Source organism: Panthera leo, chromosome D3 (genome assembly GCF_018350215.1).
Source record: "Panthera leo isolate Ple1 chromosome D3, P.leo_Ple1_pat1.1, whole genome shotgun sequence".
NCBI lineage: Eukaryota > Metazoa > Chordata > Mammalia > Carnivora > Felidae > Panthera > Panthera leo.
The window spans coordinates 11,588,417-11,612,688 of NC_056690.1; positions in this window are offsets into that span (position 1 = coordinate 11,588,417).

Consider the following 24,272-nt stretch of genomic DNA (forward strand, 5'->3'; position numbering starts at 1 on the left):
CCGTCAGGAAAACATACATTCTTTTATGTTAAAAAATAATTAGGGGCTCCTGGGTGGCTCAGTAGGTTAAGCATCTGAGTTTGGCTCAGGTCATGATCTCAGGGTTCGTGGGTTTGAGCCCCGCGTTGGGTTCTGTGCTGACAGCTCGGAGCCTGGAACCTGCTTCAGATTCTGTGGCTCCCTCTCTCTCTGCCCCTTCCCGGCTCCTGCTCCGTCCCTCTGTCTCAAAACGAAATAAACGCTTAAAACCCCCTATGGGACTAGAGTACCATTTAACAGACAATGTGGACAAGAGGGGGAAACGTTTGTTTCCTAGCTCACGCCAGAGATGCGGTTTCCAGCTCCAAAATTTCCTCCATCAGCGTGGATAGGCTCATATCCCCAGCTCACATTCTCCCAAAGCCAAGAGTAGCCATTGGTGGATACATTTTGTTATTCTGTTTGTTCCATTTACCAAATGGTAGTAGATTCTCTCCCACACAGCTACACAGACTTCACGCATAGTATTTTTGAATGTCACCGTTCGGTTCCGATCATGGAATTGATACAGGCAGCGTATATGAATAAAGCGAAAAATAAAGTCTCCCGTCCTCTCTTCCGAACCTAGAGAGAAGCACTGATAGACGGGGGTACGTCCTTCCGGGATCTGCTCAGTGCACGGGCTACACGTGTAAACGCACATACCGGGTTTGGTGGGACCCGGGCCGGCAGGTGGTTTATCACATGGCCGGAGGTAAGTGTCCTGAGTTTGCCTCTCGGTTCCAGCAAGTCCTTGAGCGACCTTGGATGGCCCTTGGAAGGTCTCCAAACCCCATTTCCCCATCTGTAAACGGAGCACACTTGGGCCTGATTAGAATTGTCGCCAATATTAAATGGGTTCAGACCCGCGGAGCCCCTAGCAAACTGCTTCCCCACCTCGGCGCCGCTGACGTCCTGGCTGGGTAACTCTCTGCTGTGGGGAGTCGTCCTGTGTGTTGCAGGATTCTTAGCGGCCTCCTGGTCTCAACCCACTAGACGCCGGTAGGACCCCCGCCCCCAGGCAAAAGTCCCAAACACAACCACATCCTCCCCCAAAGGATGCCGAGTGAACTCGCCTTCATATTATCATCATTATAACAGGGTAGCACCTTTACTGAACATAAAGCATTCAATGGCTCAATTCATACAAAAATACACACCCGCTGGTATTTTAACTGTCCACGAAGGAGTCCGATTTCTTTGTCTGTTCAGAGGCTTTTCAGACCCAATACTCCCGGTCCACCTCAGATGGAAACTTCCCCCCACAAGAGCATTTCATGTGTGTCATGTTGAAATGGATTTGGCCATTTTTATTGGCTCTGTGCCTCCTGAGTCTCTCCTCTCTCTCCCCCTTCCCCCGTGCAGGTGAGAGACAAGACTGAGCCCACAATGAACAAGCTGCTTTTCTCACTGTCTCTACCCCGTTTGCATCGAGGTGTTTTTCCACGGAGCCCTAGGACGATGGGATTATGTGTGTGCATGCGTTCATTCACGGGCTCGTTGGGATCGAAACCCCCCCCCCCCCGGGGGGACAAACTTGGAAAACGACCGAATTAATCACTTATGATCTGCGTTCTGTGCACATTATCATAATATTGATATAATGCACACACTGTTCTTTGCTTATTTCTGTATCGAGTGAGGCCGTGCGGTAGTTTTGAGGAAATCTGAGACTTGTGCACCTGGCTAAATGCTCTCTCTCTCTCTCTGTAAATAACCCAAGGTCTCCTGGTTTGCGAGGACTGGCCTAAAATGAGTTACAGTTGCCAGAACGTTTTTAAGTAGGGAAATAAATTAGAGTGGTAATAATCATAACAATTATATAATAAATGTTAAAAATTGTTAAGTTCCCCAGCGTCCTCCATAACGTCTTTTCGGTGGGGAGAGGGCCGGGGTGGGGGGGGGGGTGTGTGTGTGTGTGTGGAAATTCCATCGTCTGCATCTGGTGACATCATCAGGCTGGAGAGGACAGGCTTCTAAATTCCAAATGTCACCGAGGTGCTGAATGAGGTGGCGTTAGACTTTCTCAGCTGAGGTTGCAGGGCTTGGATTATTAAAGTCCTTGCTTGCAAAATAAATTTAGGGGTTCAGGGAAGTTTCTGGATTGACCATCTCTCTCTTCCACCTTCCCTCTCTCCTCCCTTCCCCTCCCCCCCATCTTCTCCCCCCCATAAGGGAGCCCAAGGCAACCACAGCTGCACAAATTATCTCAGTGCCCCCTCCCCCAATAATTCCTCCACGTCCAGCTGCTGACGGAAGAGAAAGGGGGCTGGGAAAAAAAAAAAAAAAAAAAAAAAAAGGAATGACAGCATGTCCCCAACCAAGAGACCCTTCCAGGAAGCCCCGACGACTCAGAAAGCATGTTAAAGCGCCCCAAATGGGCAAACCTGGGTGCGGGACTGTAGGGTCTGGTCTGAGATCCATGCGACATATAGATCGAAACGAAGGATCCAGGCCAACGTTTGTACGTGGGATATGGAGCTGTGCGCCTCACTCGTATTATCCCGCTTTTCCTGTGGTAGGGACTGTTTTCGCTCCCATTTCACAGATGTGGAAACGGAGGCTCAGAGGGGGCATAAAGCGCTCGCTCAAGGCGACGACAGCTTTACGCAGGAGAAGTTAGGTCCAGCCCGGATCTGGATGCCTCTGGAGCCCGTTCCCTTAACCGCGATGCTATATGACCCAGATGGGCTGCGTCCCTCGGTTTGCAAAGATTTTCAAATCCGGGAGGCAGGCCTGCGAATCTGACACAGGGATGCATGATGAGAGCTCATCCCTGCACAACGTGGTTGACACGAAGTGTAGCCCAAAGAAGCACCTGAGTGAGTTTTTGGAAGATCTCTTATGGGGGGAGTTGGTGCTGCCTCTGGTATCAGGCTTGTAGACCCAAAGTAGAGTTTACCCTTTGGCCAGGCTTCCATTCCTTTCCAGAAGACGACCAGAAGACTGTCCCAGGAAGTAACTCCCCATCTTGTTGGGTTGCCTGTTTCCCAACCTCCCGAATGCAGTGGTTGATGCCCAGACCATAGCTGGTCCTATGTTTAAGTTGACTTTACCTCCCTCTGTGGCCGAGCCGGGGACCCTACCCCTCTGAACCTCAGTGTACCCACCTGCGAAGGGAAGGGCTGATCACAGCCGGGGCCACTCTGGCTCATACTGTGCCTCTACAAAATTAGAAAAAGGCACACCTTCCTCAAGCGACCGTACTTCCTTGTTGGAAATTTGTCATAATATACCGATTTCAGTAAAACAAGACGCTTTACTGCCACCTGCTGGAAAGCTGTTGTAATAAATACAAATGGGTAAAGGCCTGGCTGCGAACGGCGTCTCTTTTGTGCAGTGCATGACCTACACAACTGTGCATAGCAGCCCGATAATTCTTCCCTGTATTGCTGGGAAGCGAAAATTTGAGACGGCCTGCCAAGTGTTTTCTTAGCACATTGATACGGACGTGGCTCGCAGATTCCCCAGCAAATGTTGGCTGCTCTGTTAAGTTCTGGCTCCAACAAGTTATTGAATGAGCGTGTCTCTTCTGGCCATGTATCTCATACAGCATCTGGTTTGGGGGACAGTATCTCTCAGGCAGTCTCAGTCCACCCCTCAGCACTTGCTCGGGTCCATGCTTCAGAACAGCCCAACTTTCAACTCCCCGAACATGCCTCCTCTCTTGCCTCCCGTCCAGGAAAAGGGACAGAGAGAACTTTCTCAGTCTGGTTCCAAAAGCTCTGTCTGGCATTTCTTTGGTGTTTGGAATCTCTGAGGCTCCCAGGACAGTCTTGCAAAATGTTTGGTATGTTCCCTCAGCTTTGCCCCGGGGCCGAAAGGTTCCTGGCACGGATCTTAACACGGCGTCTGGGGTTCAACAAAAAGTCTGATTGAATCTAAGCTTTTCCATGAACTGGCTGTGTGACCTTGAGCGAGTCACTTAACCTTGCTGTGCTTTGGTTTCTTCCCAGGTGAAAGGACCCACTAATCCATCACAGAGAGCTACGCGGCGAAGACAAGGGGAAAACGTGTTTAAAAGTGCTTAAGAGCGAGCGCTCTATGAATCAAAGTTATTACTATCATTAGCAACAGGGGAAAATGTTTCAGATTTTTTTTTAATAGGTCATCCATTTCCAGCTGCCCGTCTGATCGCTGATGACCTTGTCTTTTGAACCGAAAATTGGAACCCCCGAATCTAGGACCTTCCCCCCGAATGCCTTCCCTTCGTGGTTTATATGAAAAGCTGAAAGTCTAATCGCTTTCTTGGCTTCTGCTCTGCAGACGTCCCATGAAACGAGATGTGTCCCAGCTTCTGTGGGACACAGAGTTGCTTCACTCATAATGTCACAGCTGTTTCCTCTTCAGCAACAAATAGTCTAGAGACACGAGTGGCTATTAAGAAGTAATCATTTGTTCCCTCTCTAGGGAACGCTGCTTATAACCACTGCTTTAATCACTGGGTCCCCTTTTCCTGGAACTTGAGGCGGAATCAGGATGTTCTCTCTTCCTCGCCTCTCCTTTCATGTTTTCTGTCTGCTTCGTCCCCCATCCCTGGCTCCGGACTTCCAGAGCCTTCTCTGTCAGCCTGAGGATCTGTGGCTTAATTGAAATGACTCTGGTACATAGAGTACATGCCTAGGTTGTTCCTGGCTACAAAGCAACTGGGTTTGGATCACGGTTTAGTTCATTCTGGGGGACAAGGGCAGGGCAGGCGAGGATCGGCTTTGAAGGCCAATCTGCGGACGGAGGATCCAGCAACACAGAGCGAGACAGCCCCAGCAGTCTCTTGGCTTTGTGACTTTCAGCAAGTGGCCCCACCTCTCTGAATCTATTCTTGCTCCTTTTGTCCTTAAATGTCCTCAGATGCAAATGCAGCTAAGAGCAGTGCGTGAGAACTGGGTCTTTTGGAGAGAACTGGGTCTTTTGGAAGCGACTCACCTGGTCTCTGAAGCCCACTAATCAGCTGCTGTGTGACCCGAGGCAACTTACTTCCCCTCTCTGATCCTACGCTTCTTCATTCATCAAATGGAGCTGAAAGATTGATCCTATCTCCTTGGGCTTGGAAGGAGGGTTGGAAGAGATAATGCTTCGAAAGTGCTGGCAAAGTGTCTGACCTGGGGTGAACACCCCGTAAATCCTAGCCTTTATTATAAGCCTTTTAATAAAATAGAGGCTTTCTGGGGATTTAAAACAAAAAAGAAAGGCACACACTCATGAGCCAAGAAGCATTTTGGAAAACTGTTTTATTTCACATGTTCTGGATGTATCTGGCTGGTCTTTTCCATCAAAGAAAAAAAAAAAATTTCCCCAAGGAGGCCACAGTCTCCACACCAGCCAGGCCGAGGCCACACAGTAAGTTGGATCTGGGCTCGAAACGAAACCCACGCCTCTGACCCCACATCGGACGGTTGAGGCTCCCCGTTCTCCACCAGAGTCAGTGATGTTACAGGGGACTGTGCCGCGTCCCAGGGGAGGAAAATGGCATTTCTCTCTTGCCTCCGTGTGACTGGGGGGGTGGGGGGGTGGGGGGGAAGGGAGATGTTTGCTCCAGTCGGGGAAGCAAGTTCAGCACCCTGGAACCCTTCTCTGCCCCCCACTCTCTCCTCCCATCCCCAAAGCCCATGCCTCCCTGCAGTGGCCCAACCCCCAAGACTGGACCTTCCGGACCCCTTTCAGCTGCCCTGCCACCAAGGCTGGGACTACAACCAGGCTTCAGGTACAACGTGCGAGGTGCCCCCTCCCCCCCAAAAAAACCTCAGGGATCAAGATTTAAATATATATATATATATATACACACACACACACATATATATATATTTTTTTAATGCGATATATTTAAAAACTCAAAATTCATGCAAAAAGAAGTCCACAAGGCAGCATTTGAAACAGAAGAGAGTCTGGGTACTCAGGATGGCCCCTCTCACCTGCAGCCCACACTGTAAGAAAAGGGCGAGAGATTAACTCCCCCCCCCCCACCCCCTGAATTTCCTGTAAGGGCCACAGCCATAAATTTCCACCTTCCAGGCCTGCAGCACCCCCTTCCCGGGCAGAGGTGAGCCGGGGTGAGAACACAGAGGCTGTTTGGACCGCTGCAGGCCCGCGGGAGGGTTCGGGTGGGACGATCCAGCTTTTTCCATCTTGTTTTGAAACTATGTAGGCTCCTCTCCTTAACCAGAAAACAAGAATTAGGTCCCAGCTCCAAGAATCGCTTCCTGTCTTCCAGTTTATGACCTTGGCCACCTCGCAGCCTTTTAAAGACGCCGGGCTGGCTTCCTCAAATACCTGAGGTCGCAGGGACAGGTAGTAAACAGATGGGGGGGTGGGGGGGGCGGGGGGGGGGATGCTTCCCGCGGCCAAGCGGGCGGGGGCATGTTGCACCGACCCCCGGAGCGCCGCGGGTGCGCGGGGCTGGCGCGTCCAGAACTTTAAACCTTTTTCTTTGATCGCTTTCTTTTTTTAAGAAGGGGGGTGGGGTGGGGAGACAAGCCGGGGAAGGGGGGACGCGGCGGGGAAATGAGGTGCCGAGGCGAAGTTTTGATGCTCTCCTGCCTCTGGCTCCAGCTCCGCCCTCGCCCGAGGCGGGGAGCTTGGAATTCCAGACCCGGCCTCCTTCCCCTTTTTGAAATTGATCGATTTTATCCGGGAGCTTCAAATCGAAACCAGGAGAGGGGGCTTTGAAATGTCAGAGCAAAGTTGCAAAAGGGAAAAGGGGGTGGGGTGAGGAGGGGAGGGAGGGGAGTTAAAAATAAGCGGGAGGGGGTCTTTCCGACCCGGCGCGCAGCGCTGGCCACCTTTGTGAGGATCCTTAACCTTTTCACCCTTCAGCGGTGCTGGTGGGCTCCGCGAGGCTCTTTGAAAAAAGCTGACGAGCTCCGTGGACCCTCTTCCCCCCCCCCCCCACCACCCCGGGAAGCGGTGCTTCTTAGGGGCGTGCCACGTTTGCATTCACTTTGCGTGGAGGGCGGGCGGGTGGCACCGGTTGTGAGCAATCTGGGGAAGTTTTTGCAAAACCTTCTGCAGGGCCATTTGCATTGGAGCTCGACCCTCTCCCGGAGTGACAATCTGGACGAGTCTGGTTTGCCCGGAGTAATCTCTACCTAACTGTTACAAAGTGTTATTTGGAATTAAAAAAAAAAAATGCAGCCTTGTTCTGGGGGAGGCAGGAGCTGGCAGGCATGACTTCTAGCTGGGGAAAGCCCGGGGCGCGCTGGAAACTCCTCCCGCGTCCGTGCTTCCGGCGAGGCCCCCTCCTGGCGCTCCCGGCGCCTCCTAGTCCTTTCCTTTAGGGCCCCGAGACCTTCACTCCCGACGCGGGGTGCTGAGGCAGCGGGGCTTCTAATCTGGCCCATCTCCCTCCCTTTGCCTTTAAATAAGGCATCAAATGGGAAAGACTCTGGCTGACGCACAAAGGTATCTCTTTAGGGGACTGGCCCCTGGAAAGGCCTGGGAAATGCACCTTAAGTTGATAGCGGGACCTTCCAGCCTTCTGCAGGCTCTGCACCAAGACCAAAAGGATTGAAATACACAGGGTAGGAGTCGTGGAAAGCCTAGTTTGAATTGCTTTGAATTGTCTTGATCTCCTGATGGCAAGGGACCCTGGGGCCGGGCAGTAGAAGGTGGCTGCTGGGTCCAGCCCGTGCGCGACTGAGCTCCCTCTGTCCCTTCCTCTCCAGCGGCCCGGTGCTGACGCTGCAGGAGGGGGGTAGGCAAAGCGGGCGCAGGGGCTCTGGGGTCCCTGAGGACGGCTGCCCCCAGGGGCCGGCTTTGGGAAAGGCACTAGAGGTTTATCAGCTCGGGACTGGTGGAGTGTGCAAGGCAGAGATGTCGAGAGAGAAACAGAGAGAGAGGAGCATCAGGGAAAGAGACAGAGACAAAGAAAACGAAGACACGGTGAATAGTGAACCAGAAGCTGATAAAGCAGAGAGAGAGGGCACACGCGACAATGAGAGACACCCACAGAGGACTGCAGAAACAGGTGGAGAACCCAGCAACCTGAGTCCAGAGCGTGCACCCCCCACAGCCTGGTGATCCTGGGGGGCTGAGCTGCCATATGGTGGCCCCCAAAGCCTGTGCCCGCCTGTCCAGCTCCCGGGTCCTGGTCCCGCTGGGCACTTAACCTTGTGCGATGAGCCCACGTCCCCCGGGGGGGACCTGGGACAGCTGGCCACGACTCAGCGGGTTCTTGGCTCCTGGGATCTGAGCCCGCGAGGGCCACCCGCACACCTGATGAGAAGGTTCTACTGAAGAATGATGGATTGGTAGCAAGGATCGAGGGGTTGCCCACTTTCTCCATGGGGAGACCCCTTAACTCTGTCCGTCTCTCAACCCGCTGGTGAGAGAGACTCCTTCTCTCTCTGGAAGGCAGGGCTAATGGCGTTCCCATGAGGGATATGAAGAATTTCCCAATAAAAGGTGGGACCGTCGGGCCCCTGGGACATGGGGGATGGCCCCTGAATGTCTGCTGAAGAGTGAGGGTAACCTGTCAAGTGCCCGCTGGGAGCCAGGCACCACGCTGAGTGCCTACGCAGGGCTCGCGATGGCCCAATGAAGAGATCGCGTTATTCTGTCCCCAAGAGGACACCAAAGTTCACAGGGGTTAAGCCGTTTGTGCCACATCACACAGTGGGCAAGTCTGTGCCCGAAATCACCCGATTGTTATGCTAGACTCGTGGTGGAAAGCCTGTTCTCTGTGCAGCCCCAGTCGGGTGACATTCGCAGCAGAGGGGAGGCCAGACTTGAAGCCGGTCACATAGTCCGCAGCTTTGACTTTGGCTTTCCGGGCGGGCCGCAGGGGTCCACGTGCGGGTTCGGGTACTTTCTGAACTCTTCCTGGTTTCCCCACCCCGTTCCTCTCTGGGCTCAGGTTCTCAACAGCAAAATACTCAGAGGAGCTATTTGAAGAGATCTTACTAGATATAAAACTATATTCCATCCGCATATTAGCCCTTCCAGGCATTATTATCTCCGCTACGGATGAAGAAACTGAGGTTTCAAGGAAGTCAGGAACTTGTACAAGGTCACCAGCTCGTAAAAAGAGGAAGCTGAGGGCTGCCTGGGTTCAGTCGGTTGAGCGTCGACTCTTGATTCGGCTCAGGTCATGATCCCAGGGTCGTGGGATCGAGCCCTGAGTGGGCTCTGTGCCCACTGTGTTTCTCTGTCTTTCTCCCTTGCTGACACTAGTGCGCTCTCTCTCGCTCTCTCTCTCTCTCTCTCTCAAATAAAAAAAGGGGTGCCTGGGTGGCTCAGTCGGTTAAGCATCAGACTCTTGGTTTCAGCTCTCAGGTCATGATCTCACAGTTTGTGAGTTCAAGCCCCGAGTCGGGCTCCACACTGACAGCACGAAGGCTGTTTGGAATTCTCTCTCTCTCCCTCTCTCTCTGCCCCTCTCCCATTCACTCTCTCTATCTCTTTCTCAAAATAAATAAATAAAACTTATGGAAGGAGTCCAAATGTCCATCGACTGATAAATGGATAAAGAAGATGTGATTGATATATACAATGGAATGCTACGCTGCAATAAAAAAGAATGAAACTTGGCCATTTGCAGCAACGTGGATGGAACTGGAGGGTGTTGTGCTAAGCGAAATACATCAGTCAGAGAGGGACGGATACCATCTGATTTCACTCCTGTTGAGAAAGCAAACAGACGAACACAGGGGAAGGGAAGGGAAAGTAAGATAAACACGGAGAGGGAGACAAACCATAAGAGACTCTTAAATACAGAGAACACACAGGGTGGCTGGAGAGGGTGCGGGGATGGGCTAAATGGGTGGGGGGCACTAAGGAGGGCACCTGTTGGGGATGAGCACTGGGTGTCCTATGTAAGGGATGGATCCCTGGCTTCTATTCCAGAAGCCATGGCAACACTGTGTGTTAACTAACTTGAATTTCAATACGTAAACGAACGTTAAAGCAAATGAAAATAACATGAAAAGGAGGCTGAGATCTGATCACCCATCTATCAGATTGCAGAGCCTTTCTGGGACCCCTGTCACCTCACCTGCAAACTGGACGGGAAGCCCCCGAAAGCGGAGCGGCTTCTGGAAGAGGCGCCTCTGGACACTTACGTCCTTCTAGAACGAGATGCCGAGGTCCAGTAGAGACAGGAGAACGGTTCTCAGAGGTGGCCTCCTCGGAAGAAGTGGTCCTGGGAAGACCACCTCCATTTTCCAGAAGAGAAAACTCACTCGGACAGTATTTGACCACATCTGTGACCCCTTGCGCAGGGGAGCCGAGCGAGGCTCTAACGGGGGGGTCTGATGGACCTGCCTTCTAATCCAGGCAGATGGCAAGGGGGTGAGGACTCCAACGGACTTCTTGCCCAGGGGTCCTCGGAGAGTTCACAACTGGGATATGGGTCTCCTTGAATGGGCTGGTGTGCCCACCCCCCGTCACCCCCTAACACAGCAACACGTGAGCCCCTCGCCTTCCCGGCTGCCCCTTTCTCCAATGAGTTACTCTTGGCCAACATCAGCTGTCTCCCCTGGGAGGTTTAACCACCTCCTTGCCAGCAGCCCCTCAAAATGACTGACTAATGCAGAGAGACCAGCTGGTCCCCTTGCCCCCGGGGCAGGATCTTTGCCTGAGACCCACGTTTGCAGCTGCTCTCAGCCTTGGCTCTCTCTGTCCCGCTTCACTCCTTCCCATGTGAGTTTCTCCAGAGAGCGCCCCCTCAGGAAACGCATGTGCATGAATCCTTGCCTCAGGCTCTGCTTTCTTGGGACCCTGACCTCAGAGAGGGGCTAAGCTGGAGCCAAGAGTTGGCTCTCTCTGGGGCAGACGCCTCCCATGTCCCTTCCAGGTCTTTGGAGATGGGAGAGCTAATTCCACCCCCACCCAGGAGAGCTACAGGAAGCAAGTTCAATAGGGTGGGAACAGGAAGGCCACTTGTTCCCTGGGGGCTCCTCCATAGGGTGGGCATTTGCCTCCGAGCTCCTGACCCCCAACATCCGTCTCTGCCTCTAAGCTCAAACTGCCAGGCAAGCGGAGAAAGAACCCACCGGGTTGTAGCACGCTGGCTGACCCATCCCTAACGTTGTGGCGCCCCAGGGCAAGGGGACAAACTGAGGTCCACACACTATACCTGAGAACTTCGGAGTTATACATCGACCTGGCAGCGTGCTAAATAAAATGTGTTCTATCGTCAAAGAAGGCGACGAGCAAACCTTTCTAATAACCTAAAAGGCCGAAAAGGACTTGAGAATTCTTAGTTTCTTAGAGTTCCGGCCCAGAATGGGGCGACACGGGGCATCCCAGCTGGCAAGCCCAAGCTTGTCCACATCCCCTCTGGCAAAGGACCGCCTCTTGGCCATCCCTTAGGCCTAGGGGTGAGCACAAGGGTGGGGAGATTTACCCAGAGGCTAGGGTCTGGATGCAGGCTGGGGATACATTTGGGCCCCAGAAGCCTCAGTTTCTGGGGACCTTGGATAGGTAAGTACCCGTGATGGAGGGATATGGCCTCTGTCCCACTGACTCCCTGCCCCCGGAGAGGGGCTCAGTCAGCAAAGAGGCAGAGTAGAGCCCGCTGGAGAAGCACAGAGACACTTTGTTCAGGACCAAACACAGCGCCGCGCTGGCACAGCTGGACCCCACGGTGAATCCCCCAGAGCCCCTCGTGGTCTGCAAACCCGGCCGTGGGTGCTTTCAGACACGTGGCTTATCCACTCTCTGAGCCCCAGCCACGCTCAACTCCTGCCAGCTCTGGTGTTTCCTCTGGGAGCAAATTCTGCAAGAAACTCAATCTGCTGTGTGCAGAATTATGGGTTGTTCTTGGCTCCGGCCTCGCCCTCGCCCTCGGTGCAAACACAGACGTCCACACAGAGCGGGGCAGGCTTGGCAGGATTGCCAAGGGGTTTGGGGCTATGTCGGGGAAACTGACCTCCCTTTTCTCCCTCTCCGGGGCTGGAACCCTCCCAGCACCAAGGATGAGAAACCAAAAGCATTCAGGAGCAGACTTGGAGGGAAACTCCCAATCCCGTCCCCGGTTTTGTCCAAAGAGAGCTAGTCCGGCCAGGCTCAGAAGGCCTCTCTGCCTCCCTTCCCTGCTCAGGGCTCCAGGAGGACCTCGAGGAGGTCCCAGCGTGCCCGCATACGCAAATCGTATGCAAATCATACCCCATACCGTGCAATACTCGTATGCATACAGTATGCAATACTAGGTACGTTTATGCCTCTGCCTTTCTCTGTATCTGTGTATGTCTCTGTCTCTCTGTGTCTGCGCGTGCGTGTGCCTACCTGTGCATCTTGCATGAGAGGCCCAGCTTTCACCGAATGACCCAAGGTGTCCGTGACCCCGAATCGGATGAGCACCTCCCCTGCGATATAGTTGCAAAGAGCCCCAGCCTACCTGTCAAGAGCCGATGGATGAATGCATCGTGAGAAACTCATCACAAAAGGGATACTATTTTGCAGTGAGAGCGAAAGAACCACAACCTCCCTGCAGAAAATGTTGCTGGAATTTGTCAAGATCACAGGGAGCCTAGGAAGCTCCCGCAAATGAACCTACGAACCTACCGTTCAGGTTCCTTTCCCTGCCTCATGTACACCCGGGGGCCCCGCTGAACTTGAGCCATAGTTTGTCACACTCGCAACCTCTTGAGGACTGAACTCTTTAAACTAGTCTGTGAGCCTCCAAAGGATCCCCAGGGGTTCACCATGGGCGACCTGCCCCCTGCATAAGGCTGACAGGGGCAGAGGCCAAGAACAGTTAAATGGGACAGCACGCCCTGTGTGCGGGGACTTAACTAGTGGGGGACAGTGCCGAGAGGGGGCACGGGAGCTCTGGAGCTTGGAAAATAATTATTTTCGAGCCGGTATTATGGTCCCTTGGAGCACATTAAGGTTTGAAACTCAACTCTGACCATTCCAAGAAGCGTATTTAAAAGTTTAGCTCTACCCCTCACCACACTCGTCCTTCGAAAAGTAATTTAAAAAAAACAAAAACAAAAATCTTACAATCCCCCACCCGCCTCCGAATCCTTTAAATAGCCCACAGTATGACGATCCGGGCGGCATTACTGATTATAACTTGCCCAGAGAGGTTACCCTAATAATCCTTTGAAGTGAAACTTCGCTTTCAACCTTCCCAAATATACCAAATAGCTATATGTATATATTTCCCTCTGTTTTCTCCCCTCGTTAAATTTCTCAGATGCAGGAGCCAAAGGAAGCCTCGTGCAGAACCAAATTATCTGTGTCCCACATGTTTCGTTTTTAATAATAAAATAAAATGAAATGAAACCCAAAGGGTGCAGGCCCCCTGACCAAGTTTTTATTACCTGATCAGAACACATGTCACAGGCACACCGGGGGAGGGGGGGGAGGGGGGTGGCCCAGGAGCCACACTTGGGGGCAGGGACCTTTCTTCTCCCGCCAGAGCCATCCCCCGGAGAGCTGAGAGCTGCCGTCCTGTCCCCTGACCCCAGGCCACGCCGGAATCCCGGTCACCGCGCTTTTGCCCTCCTGCAAGGGCCGTGGGTTCTACTGGCAAAGGGAGAGAAGCGGCCGAGGCCAGAAGTCATTCAGTTCATGATTCAAAACTAGGTTTCCTGACAGCTTGGGCCGCTGCATCTGTTGGCCTAAGCGCCTTTGTTTTTCCATGGATTGATTCAAGAAATATCGATTTTGAGCAGCTATTATGTGCACTCAGTGTGCCAGAGCTAAGGGTGAAATAGGGAACACGAGGGATAGAATCCCTGTCTTGGGAAGCTAGCCATTCTAGAGGAATAGAAGGATAAAAAGTAAGTTAAAAAATATATATGTATATTTAATACAGATAACATGTATCTATAAATAAATACATCATGTAATAATTATATAAAAACAAATACATTGTTTAATAATTTTGTGTGTAAATATATTATTTAATAATTATTATACATAAAGAAATTCATTGCTTCATAATTATATGTAAATAAATACATTATTCAATAATAATTATAAATGAATAAATACATTATTTAATAACTATTATAAATAAATACATTATTTAATAATTATATATAAAGAAGTTCATTATTGTATAACTATCATATATAAACACATTATGTTTAATAATTATTATATATAAAGAAATTCATTATTTCATAATTAGTATATGTAAATACATTATTTAATAATTACTATACATAAAGAAATTCATTGTTTCATAATTATTATATGTAAATAAATGCATTATTCAATCATTATAAAAGGATAAATACATTATTTAATAATTATTATAAATAAATACATTATTTAATAATTATATATAAAGAAATTCATTATTGTATAACTATCATATATAAATACATTATGTTTAATAATTATTATATATAATAAATACATTATTTTATATATAATTAATACTTCATATATATAATTTTCTGTATGTGTATAGGCCGTTATGATTTCTAAAATTTTATATATAATTATATATTTTATTATATATATGCAACAAATATACACACATACAACCCTCCCTCCACCATAATTCTCTCGGGATTTGATTTGATTTTCTGCACAGTACTTCATATTTCTAAATATACATAAATTTCTACAAAAATACAACCTGTAAATCTATATTTTAGAAGCATTAAGTATATGTATATAATATTTACATATGATTTTGTTTAGAGGTTTCGAAATATTCAGGATTATGCTATTTATACATTTCGGTGTAGTATGTCGTCGGTAGAGTATGCTTTATATGTAGTTAGGATACAATACCTACCATTTTATGTATCTGTAGTTAGTGGAGTGTGCTTTTTACGGGTATATAATCAGTATATACTATAGCATTATGCTGTTTTATATATCTATACTTTTAGAAGCTATTAAGTACTCTGCAGAAAATAAAATCATGTGAGAGAGAATTATAGTGGATGAGGAGTCTGTTATATAAAACATGACCAGACAGCTCCTCTCCAGAGAAGTGATTTAAAAAAAAAAAAAAAAAAAAAAAAAGACAGTTTTATGGATTTATAATTTACACGTATTGAGACGCACCCTTGGTCATGGCCAGCTCCGTGAGTTCTGAGAGGTGCACAGAGCTGTGTCGCTACCACCTGAGGTCAAGGTGGGGCGCATTCCCTCACCCTTGCTCCCCCAGGACACCTTTGGGTCTTTTTTTTTAAAATAATTTTGTAAATGATTATTTATTTTTGAGAGAGAGCAAGGTGGGGCAAGGGGGCAGAGAGAGAGGGAGACACAGAATCTGAAACAGGTTCCAGGCTCCAAGCTGTCGGCACAGAGCCCGACGCGGGGCTCGAACTCACGGACCACGAGATCGTGACCTGAGCCGAAGTCGGACGCCTCACCGACTGAGCCACCCAGGCGCCCCTCCTTAGGGTCTCAATTACAGGCAGTCTTCTCTGGCCTCAGTGCCCCATCCCCACTCCCCGGGCGACCACTGCTCTGATGTCTGCCCTACGGTGGTGCTTCATCTAGAATGTCATATACATGGAGTCACGCACTAAGCGGTCTTTGGCACCTGCCTTCTTTCCCTTACCCTGGCGGTCTCGAGATTCACCCCGTGCAACTGTCATCCGTCTGTTCCTTTTGATTGCCGAGCAGTATCCCGGCGGCATGGATGTGCCGCAGTGTGTGTGTCCGGCCCACGGTTGACGGACACACGCGTGGCTTCAGTCTTGGGCTACTGTGAACCCAACAGCGGCAAACGTGTAGGCACGTGTCTTTGTGTGGACATACGTTTTCATTCCTCTCCCAAATACCGAGGAGTGTACTTCCCGACTCATAGGGCAACTCTCTGTATAACTGTGCAAGAGGCAGCCAAGCTGTTTTTGCAAAGTGCCTCTTCCACGTTTGCATTCCTGCCAGCGATGCGCACTCACTCCCCTTGTTCCGTGTCCTCGTCCGCTACTTGGCGTCATCGGCCTTTTTACTCTTAGCTATTTCGGTGTGCATGTAGCATTTCTCTGATGGCCGACGACGTTGAGCATCTTTTCGAGAGCTTGTTGGCCGTTACTATATGAGACCAAGGCCAGTGCAGGTGCACGACAGTGAGAGAGGACGGTAGGCAGGAGTCAGATGCAGGGCTGCGTATTTTACAAGGGACAAAGAAAGAGTCCTTTGGGTACTATTTTTGCATAACAAACTATCCCAAGACTTTAGAGCTTTGAATAACGACTCTTTGCGCTCACAGATTCCAAGATTCTGGCATTCAGACTGGGCGGAGTTGGGGCGCCTGGGTGGCTCAGTCGGTGAAGCGTCCGGCTTCAGCTCAGGTCATGATCTCTCGGTCCGTGAGTTCGAGCCCCGCGTCGGGCTCTGTGCTGACAGCTCAGAGCTTGGAGCTTGCTTTGGATTCTGTGTCTCCCTCTCTCTCTGCCCCTCCCCTGCTCATGCTCCGTCTCTCTCTGTCTCAAAAATAAATAAAACCATTTTTTAAAAATTAAAAAAAAAAAAAAAAGACTGGGAGGAGTAAAGATGGCTTATGACCGCTCTACGGTGTCTGAGATCTGAGCTGGGAAGATCCAAATGGCTGGAGGTGACTCAATGGCTACGGCTGTAATCTTCTGGAAGCTTCTTTACTCCTACGTCTGGCCCCGGATCGGGACCACTTGGAGGCTGCACTCAGCTGTCAACAGAGCCCCCATGCTTGGCCTCCTCGTGTAGCGTGACTTCCTCCCAACATGGTGGCCTCAGGGATCCAAGCAGAAGTATTCCAGGAAACAGAGCCCGGACAGCCTCTACGTTCGTGTCTGGGCCTTGGAACTCACAGAGCAGCCCGTCTCCCCATCTCACTGGTAGAAGTAGTCACGAGCCTGCCTAAATCCAAGAGAAGGGAAACAAGCCTCCTGACGGCGGGTGCAGAGTCCTACCAGAGAAGAAGATGGAGGACGGACAAGATTGTCGTGGCAGTCTTCGGAGAGCGGAATCTGCCAGAGAGTGAAACCTGGTAGTGATACAGCTTGTTCCATTCAACAAATGCTTCTGAGGGGGTGATGAATAAGCATGCGAATGAATAAGACCTAGTCCTTGAACTTGAAGAATTCCCAAGGCAAATGGGGGAGATGGATATTTAAATAAGAACCATACCGTACAGGCTTCTACAGCGTGGATCACATTAGGCCATAAAGTCCCCAGGAAGCCATCCATATTGCCTGGGAGGCGGATGGGGGCTCGGACTCAAGAGGACGTGCGGGAGTTTACCAGTGAGGCAAGGACAGGGAAAGCGTTAGGAAGAAGAACATGAGCAAACAGCGGATGTTCAGGCAGGAGAGGAGGTTGAAGGCGGAAGTCAGAAAGGCAGGCTGTGTCTGGGCAGGAGGGGCAAGTCTGACTCAATCATACGGGTAACGGGAAACCACCGGGGGATTAAGTGTTAGGACCCGGTGCATGTTCCGGAAGGAATGTTCCGGGGTCTGGAATGGCGGATGGGTTGGAGATTGACGGGGGATACGCCGAAAGCCCAGAAGCAGCGGGGAAGTTTATGCAGGTACCCACGTGAGAAGTGCCAGGTGTGCAGACTGGGGCCAGGGACGGGGAGAACGGGGCCCTAGTTAAGAAGTCTAAGTCTGGGGAGCGGGTTCAGCATGGTTCCAGAGGAAGGAGTCAGGGCCAGGGGCGTGTTCCTCCCCTGGGGAGCGGGGACCTCGTCCATCCTCGGCCTGGGCCACCGGTTTGGGCCGAGCAAGGCAAGGGAGAAATGGCTTTGATCTGGGTCATGTTGGGTTCAAGATGACGAGGGCTCGATTCCTGCTCCAGGAGGCACAGCGTAGTTTAATAGAAGTTGGCGAATCCATGGAAAGGGGTCAAAGTGCTTCCCCAGAGGAACCTTACAAAGGGGGTGCCCTGGGCCGGCAAGCCACAGAGATCGGGTATCGTCCTAACCGTGCAGGCACAGTGCCGTGCGCTTGAGGTCAGTCCTCACGACAGCTGTCAACACCAAGCCCATTTTGCAGATGGCGACACTGAGGCTCAGGAAGGTCAAATAAGCTCAAACCCAGGGAGGAAGTTAAGTGGTGTGTCCGGAGCCCAAGGCAGGTGGTCCGGTGTCGGGTAGGGCTGCGGGGCCGGGCCCGGTGGCTCAGCCTCAGCTCACCCCACATGCTTGCCTACCATTAACGCCGCTCAAATGACCACCCTCCTTAATCCCGGTCCTGGGATTCCCGTGCCACCACGTCCCCACGGCTCCCACAGCCACGCCTGGCCATCGCTCGTGCTTTTCCGCTCACCGCGTCGTCCTCCCTCCAGGCCCGAAGGCCCCAGAGAATTCCACAGAGCCTCCCCGGCATATCATAAAACAAAACCAAATGCTTTCTCCGCCCACCCCCTTCCCCGAGTGTCTGTCAAAGCCAGCGGAGAAATAAAAACCAGAATCTCCAAACAATACGCTTCCCCACAGATAATAAATAAAATCTCCAAAGAGTGGGGGGGGGGGGGAGAGAAAAAGAGCAAAGAGTCCCCCCCAGGGCCCCGGGGGCTCGGGCACACCCGCGGACCATGTGCCTCGCGCGGGCTGCACGGCTACCAGCAGCCCCGGGGTAAGGAACCAATTGAGATAAAAAATGGACGTGCACATTACACATGCCGCGTGCACACAAGTGTGCAGACGCCGGCCGGGAACGCGGTCCCCATCGGTCCTTCTTGCGCACAGATAAATACCCGTGTCGCCCGGCATGCAACAAGCGCTCAATAAATTCTTAAGCAATGCATCAAAGTACCAACGCTCATTCGTGAAGTTTCCAAGCACGCATGTTGACAGGGAGTGGTCTCTCCCCGCTCACAACTGCGGAACCAGCAGGAATACATATATTTTTAAAACCTTTTGTATTTATGACACACGTTTACTTGGCTTTCCTGTGGATCGCACATGGGGAACGGCCCAGACAATAACGTCCCCAAGGGGAAGGAGAAGGTGGGGGTGGGGATGTCAACTTTTAGTTCCTCCTATTTCTTGGAGTTTTATACTGATAACATGTTGCTAATGGGCCTGTATTGATTTTTTTTTTTCATCTAAAGAGGTTATTTTCCTAATGATCCCTCAAGAGTGTTAGGAAGGTAATAAAGTCATCGTAGGAAATGAAAAGGAATAAAGAGGTTTTGAAGTGTATTGTTGAGCATTAGAGAGAAAGTGGTCCGGCCGTTCCCCGTGGCGATTGGTTAAGTATTTAATTAAGTCTTTCTCCTCTTTGGTCCCCACGCAAGCATGAGCTTTCAGAGGATAGATGGGCGTTAAGAGGTGTTTCTCCAGGGGCTCCTGGGTGGCTCGGTCAGTGGGGCATCCGACTGGTGATTTCGGCTCAGGTCATGATCCCAGGGTTGTGGGATCGAGCCCCTCGTGGGGCTCTGGGCTGAATGTGGACCTTGCTTAAGATTCTCCCTCTCTCTCTTCCTCTGCCCCTTTCCCTGCTCTCTCTCTCTTTCTCTCTTTTTCTCCTTCGCTCATAAAAAAATAAAGTGTTTTTCTTCTCTTTTTCTCCCTCTCTCATAAAAACAAAAGAAAGAGTTTTTCTAAACTCTGTGCATGAGCTTTGTGGTAGCTTTTAGCTGGTGGAGGTGATGAGCACATATCCAGATAAGTGGTTACACCCGCAGGCTTGGGTAAGAGGGGCTTGGAGTCCAGTCTTCCCTCCAGCGACATCCTTCTTGTGGGTCAAGGAGACTCTGGGTCAAGAGGCTGGCCCACCGGAGACCACCCCACTCTTCTGACTCCTCTGCCGGCAGTGGGTCACCGCGGTGGGATAAATATCTCACTAAGATCTTCAAAAACAGGATCTCCCGGAAACATCACTTCTGCTCCTTCTCTCCTCCGGGGTAGGGGTGAGATTTTGTTTTCTGGGGAAGAGGCGATTATAGCTGGCCATTTTCTTTTCTTTCTTTCTTTCTTTCTTTCTTTCTTTCTTTCTTTCTTTTTTTAAAAATTTAACGTTTATTTATTCTTGAGGGAGAGACAGAGCGCTTGGGGTGGGGGTGGGGGCAGAGAGGGAGGGAGACACAGAATCCGAAGCAGGCTCCAGGCTCCGAGCCGTCAGCACAGAGCCCGACGCGGGGCTCGAACCCACGAACCGCGAGATCATGACCCGCGCCGAAGTCGGATGTTCAACTGACTGAGCCACCAGGTGCCCTAATAGTTGGCCATTTCCCTGAACAAGTTTCTTTCTTTTGAGCTTGGCTCAGAGATGTGTGTTTGTGTGCATGCACGGTGACAGGAGGCCAGGGACAAACATTCCTCCTACCCCCCCGCCCCCTGAATCTCAGGGGATACAAGCTTCTCCGAGCAGGTTTCTGAGTCACCGTGAAAGGTGCGAGCCAAGATCCCAGGAATTAGGACCGTAGCAGGATCTGAGCCCCGAGACTCCAGCCCTGTCCCGCCAGATGCCTCCTGGACAATGACCAGCTCAGCCACACCTCAAACTCAACGCGTTCCAAATGGAACTGGCTTTCTTCTCCCCAGACCTGGATCTCTCCCAGGTTCCTCATCTCCACAGATGGCTGCTGCGTCCCCCCTGCACCCCCCCGCCCCCCGGGTCTTCTAGACAACGTGCTGGACTTCACGCAAGTCTCTTTGTCCCCGTCACAACAGTGACAAGAACCGAAGCATGAAACTGCCGTTAGCTGAGCACCTGCTTTGTGCTTCACGTGCAGAGTGTCACTTACTCTCCCGCGGACCTGTGGGGACGGCATTCTCATTATCCCCACTGGACAGATAAGAAAAGTGAGGCTCAGAAAGACGACGGAGCTTCCCAGATACACTCCGGCCAGACCTGATTTTCAGCTCAGCCGGGCAGACTTTCTCCTTTCTATCCCTTGTGGCCTGCCCTCCCTAAACCGAGTTCTTTGAAGGCACCCGGGAGGTGTTCAGAAAAGCTGGGTTCGATCGAACTGAACCGACTACAGCACCGTTCGGCCCCGTGCCTCCACCCCGTCCGACTGGGACCTGTTACCATCACAAGGTCCTCCTCAGGGAGGAAGGGGAACAGGCTAGAGTGAGGGAGAGAACGGATGGGGAGACATCAAAGGGAAGGGAATCGATTACCGGGAAATCTGTTTATAGAGCCCGTGAGTGATGAGGAGGGAAACCCAGAAAAGCGAAAGGAGGCGGGGAGCGTTGGCCCACCGATCCATCACCGACCCTTTCTCATCTGCTGGCCAAATCCGTGCCCCTTTGAGATGTGTCTCTTCACCCCCTAAGCTGAGCAACCAGCACCTTGACCAACACCGAGCCCCCAGCAACGCTGATCATAGCGTGGCCCGAAGGTTCACCTGGGTCTGCCTTCCAGACGTCCTTCGCAGACTAGTGTTCAGGTACGATAACAGATGGCATCAGTGGGCACTTTTGCAGACCTTATCATGTGCCACGCATGAGTCTGAGTGCCCAGAATTTTTTTTAACCCTCGTGACCACCTCGCGAGGACGTTACCATAAGCAACCCCATTTTACAGGTGAAGAAACTGAGGCACAGAGAGGTGAGCTTGCGTAGGCCCCTAGAGCTGGGAGTTCAACCCAGGAGTACGGCTGCGGAGGTGACCCTCCGCGCTCTGTGCCCCCCTGGCAGAGAAGCTCTGGGTCACGAGGGCAAACCCGCTGCCCTCTAAGAGCGGGTGACATCTGCAATCTGTCCCCCTCTCTGAGCCTCAACGGCTGGGTCTGTGAAGTGGGACAGCAATCTTCACCGCCTCACGGTGCTGCTATGATGATTCGGGGTGATCCACACGAAGACGAGGAGAACTTACCGTCAGCCATATTATTATTTCCCCTCAATGTTGGGAACCTCATTCCCCAAGTCCAAGATTACAGAGACGGGGTGGGGGGGGAGGGGCTGGGAGGGGCGCGCGATGCTTCCTGCCACAGGGTTTTCTGAGGAGGAAAGGGCATCGTGCGTGCGGTAGCGCCTTTTTTATTTGCCTCTTGAAATATTTCAGGCACAGGGAAGAATGGAGAATAATGTTATAAACACCTGTGTACTCGGCACCCCGCTTAGGAAGTGAAAACTTCCAGAGACTGTTTCCTCTAAGTACCCCTCCCTCTTTGCGTCCCTTTCCTTCCCTCTCCGAGGGACACACCTTCCTGATTTTGAAATTTAGCATTTACATGCGGGTCTTTACGCTTTGACCATTTAGGCATGTATGTGTCCTTAAATAATATATGGTAACATCTGGTATTGTTTCACACGTTTAAAAACATTTTTTTACATTTATTTCGTTTTTGAGAGACATAGAGAGACAGAGCATGAGCAGGGGAGGGGCCGAGAGAGGAGGAGACACAGCATCCGAAGCAGGCTCCAGGCTCCGAGCTGTCGGCACAGAGCCCGACGCGGGGCTCGAACTCCCAAACCGCGAGATCGTGACCTGAGCCAAAGTCGGAGGCTCAACCGACAGAGCCACCCAGGCGCCCCTGTTTCACACATTTTAAAAGTTCATGTGAACAGTACTATACCGTGCATATCCTCGCGCAAATTTTGCACGGCATTGTGTTTTTGAGATCGATCTATGTTGACCTATGCGTTTCTTTTTTTCTTTCTTTTTATTTTGACAGAGAGAGAGAGAGAAAGAGAGCGAGCACACACAAGCAGGGAAAGGGCGCAGAGTGAGGGAGACAGAATCCCAAGCAGGCTCTGCACCATCAGCACAGAGCCCAATGCAAGGCTTGAACTCACGAACCGTGAGATCACGACCTGAGCTGAAATCAAGAGTTGACGCTTAACCGACTGAGCCACCCAGGCATCCCTATGTTGTCATTTTTTAAAAATTTCCTTTAATGTTTATTTTTGAGGGAGAGAGAGAGAGAGAGAGAGAGAGAGAGACCAAGCATGAGTGAAGGAAGGGCAGAGACAGAGGGAGACACAGAATCCGAAGCAGGCTCCGGGCTCCGAGCTGTCCGCACAGAGCCCGACGTGAGGCTCGAACCCACGAACCGCGAGATCGTGACCTGAGCCGAAGTCGGACGCTCAACCGAGTGAGCCACCCAGGCGCCCCTGACCTGTGCATTTCTTCATTGGTTGTGTTTAACTGTTGTAGAGCATTCCCTGGACTGAAGGCACCTAAATGTATTCATTCGTTTTTCCTGTTGATAGGCACACTGGTAGTTTCCAGGTTTTTAGCATCACGAACAACGCTGCAATGAATATGCTTGTGCATGGCTTTCTGTGCACGTGTGTAAGAGTTGCTCCGGAGACCGTAGCAGGTGTTGGGTTGCCGGGCTGAGATGCCTGTGCATCTTTCAACTGACTCTGGCTCATTTACCGGCCAACACAACTGTGCCATTTTATCCTGCCGTAAACCGTGGCCGGTGTTCCCGGTGCTCCACAACCTTGCCAACCTTGGCTTTGTCATACGGCAGTAACTCCAATGGAGGAGCACCATCATCAGCAATATCGTGGGATCTGTTCGGTGGCCAAGGGGTTCCACGCGTTGACAATCGAACCAGACAGGTGATTTGAAGGCGTTCCCTCGAACAAGTCTGCCAGAAGCCCCAATCTTTTCTTTTCTCCCTAGAAGCCTTCTGGGATCCCAGCGTGTGAAGCAGGGCCCCCCTTTTCCTGCGCCCCTACCGGGTAAAGTTCTCTCCCCGTGTGGTACACCCCTGGCAAGACGGCAATTGCCTGTTCAGGTTTTTCCCCCCTGACTCAGCTTGGAAACTGCCATTCACATCTTGGCCAGAATCAAACCCGGTGGGAAGCACACAGTGGGTACCCAACGAATTTTTACTGAACGGTAACTGAATGAGTATTCAGCACGGTAACCTAGTTGAATGACCGGAAAGGGCACGAGGGCCAAACGAAATAGAAGACCGAGCGACTCCAGCGCTAGAAGAGGACTTTGTACTCATTTATTTGCGAATTCACTTTTTGAAAAAGCATTTAACTGAGGACCTGTTATGGGCCAGGCCCACGGCTCCCCACCGTCAAGCAGCTCACGGGGTGTCATTTCACAGGGTGACAGATGCTTGGGCAGAGGTGAGCACAGAGAAGAAAGACCTAATGCAACCTGGGAGGCGGCGGGGGGTGGGGCGGGGGGGGGCACGACATCTTCCCAGAGGAGTTGCTCCTTCCTGAGGCCTCCCCCTCCCGTCTTTCTCTCCCCCATCTCCCAAGAACCCCTCCCTGCTATCCCCCAAGCTGCCTAAGAGGTCACATTCAGTTGTTAGACTCATCCAGCCAAAAGGTCAGCGTCGTTGACGTGTGAGCTGAATGGCTTTTAAATTCTGTCGGGGGCGGTGGGGGGGGTGGCGATGGACACTTCTTTCTTTGGCTTCTTTCTTTGGCTACTACTCAAGAAAGAAAAGATGTGTTGGGTTGAGGGAGGTAGGGCGGGGGGCTGTGCTGA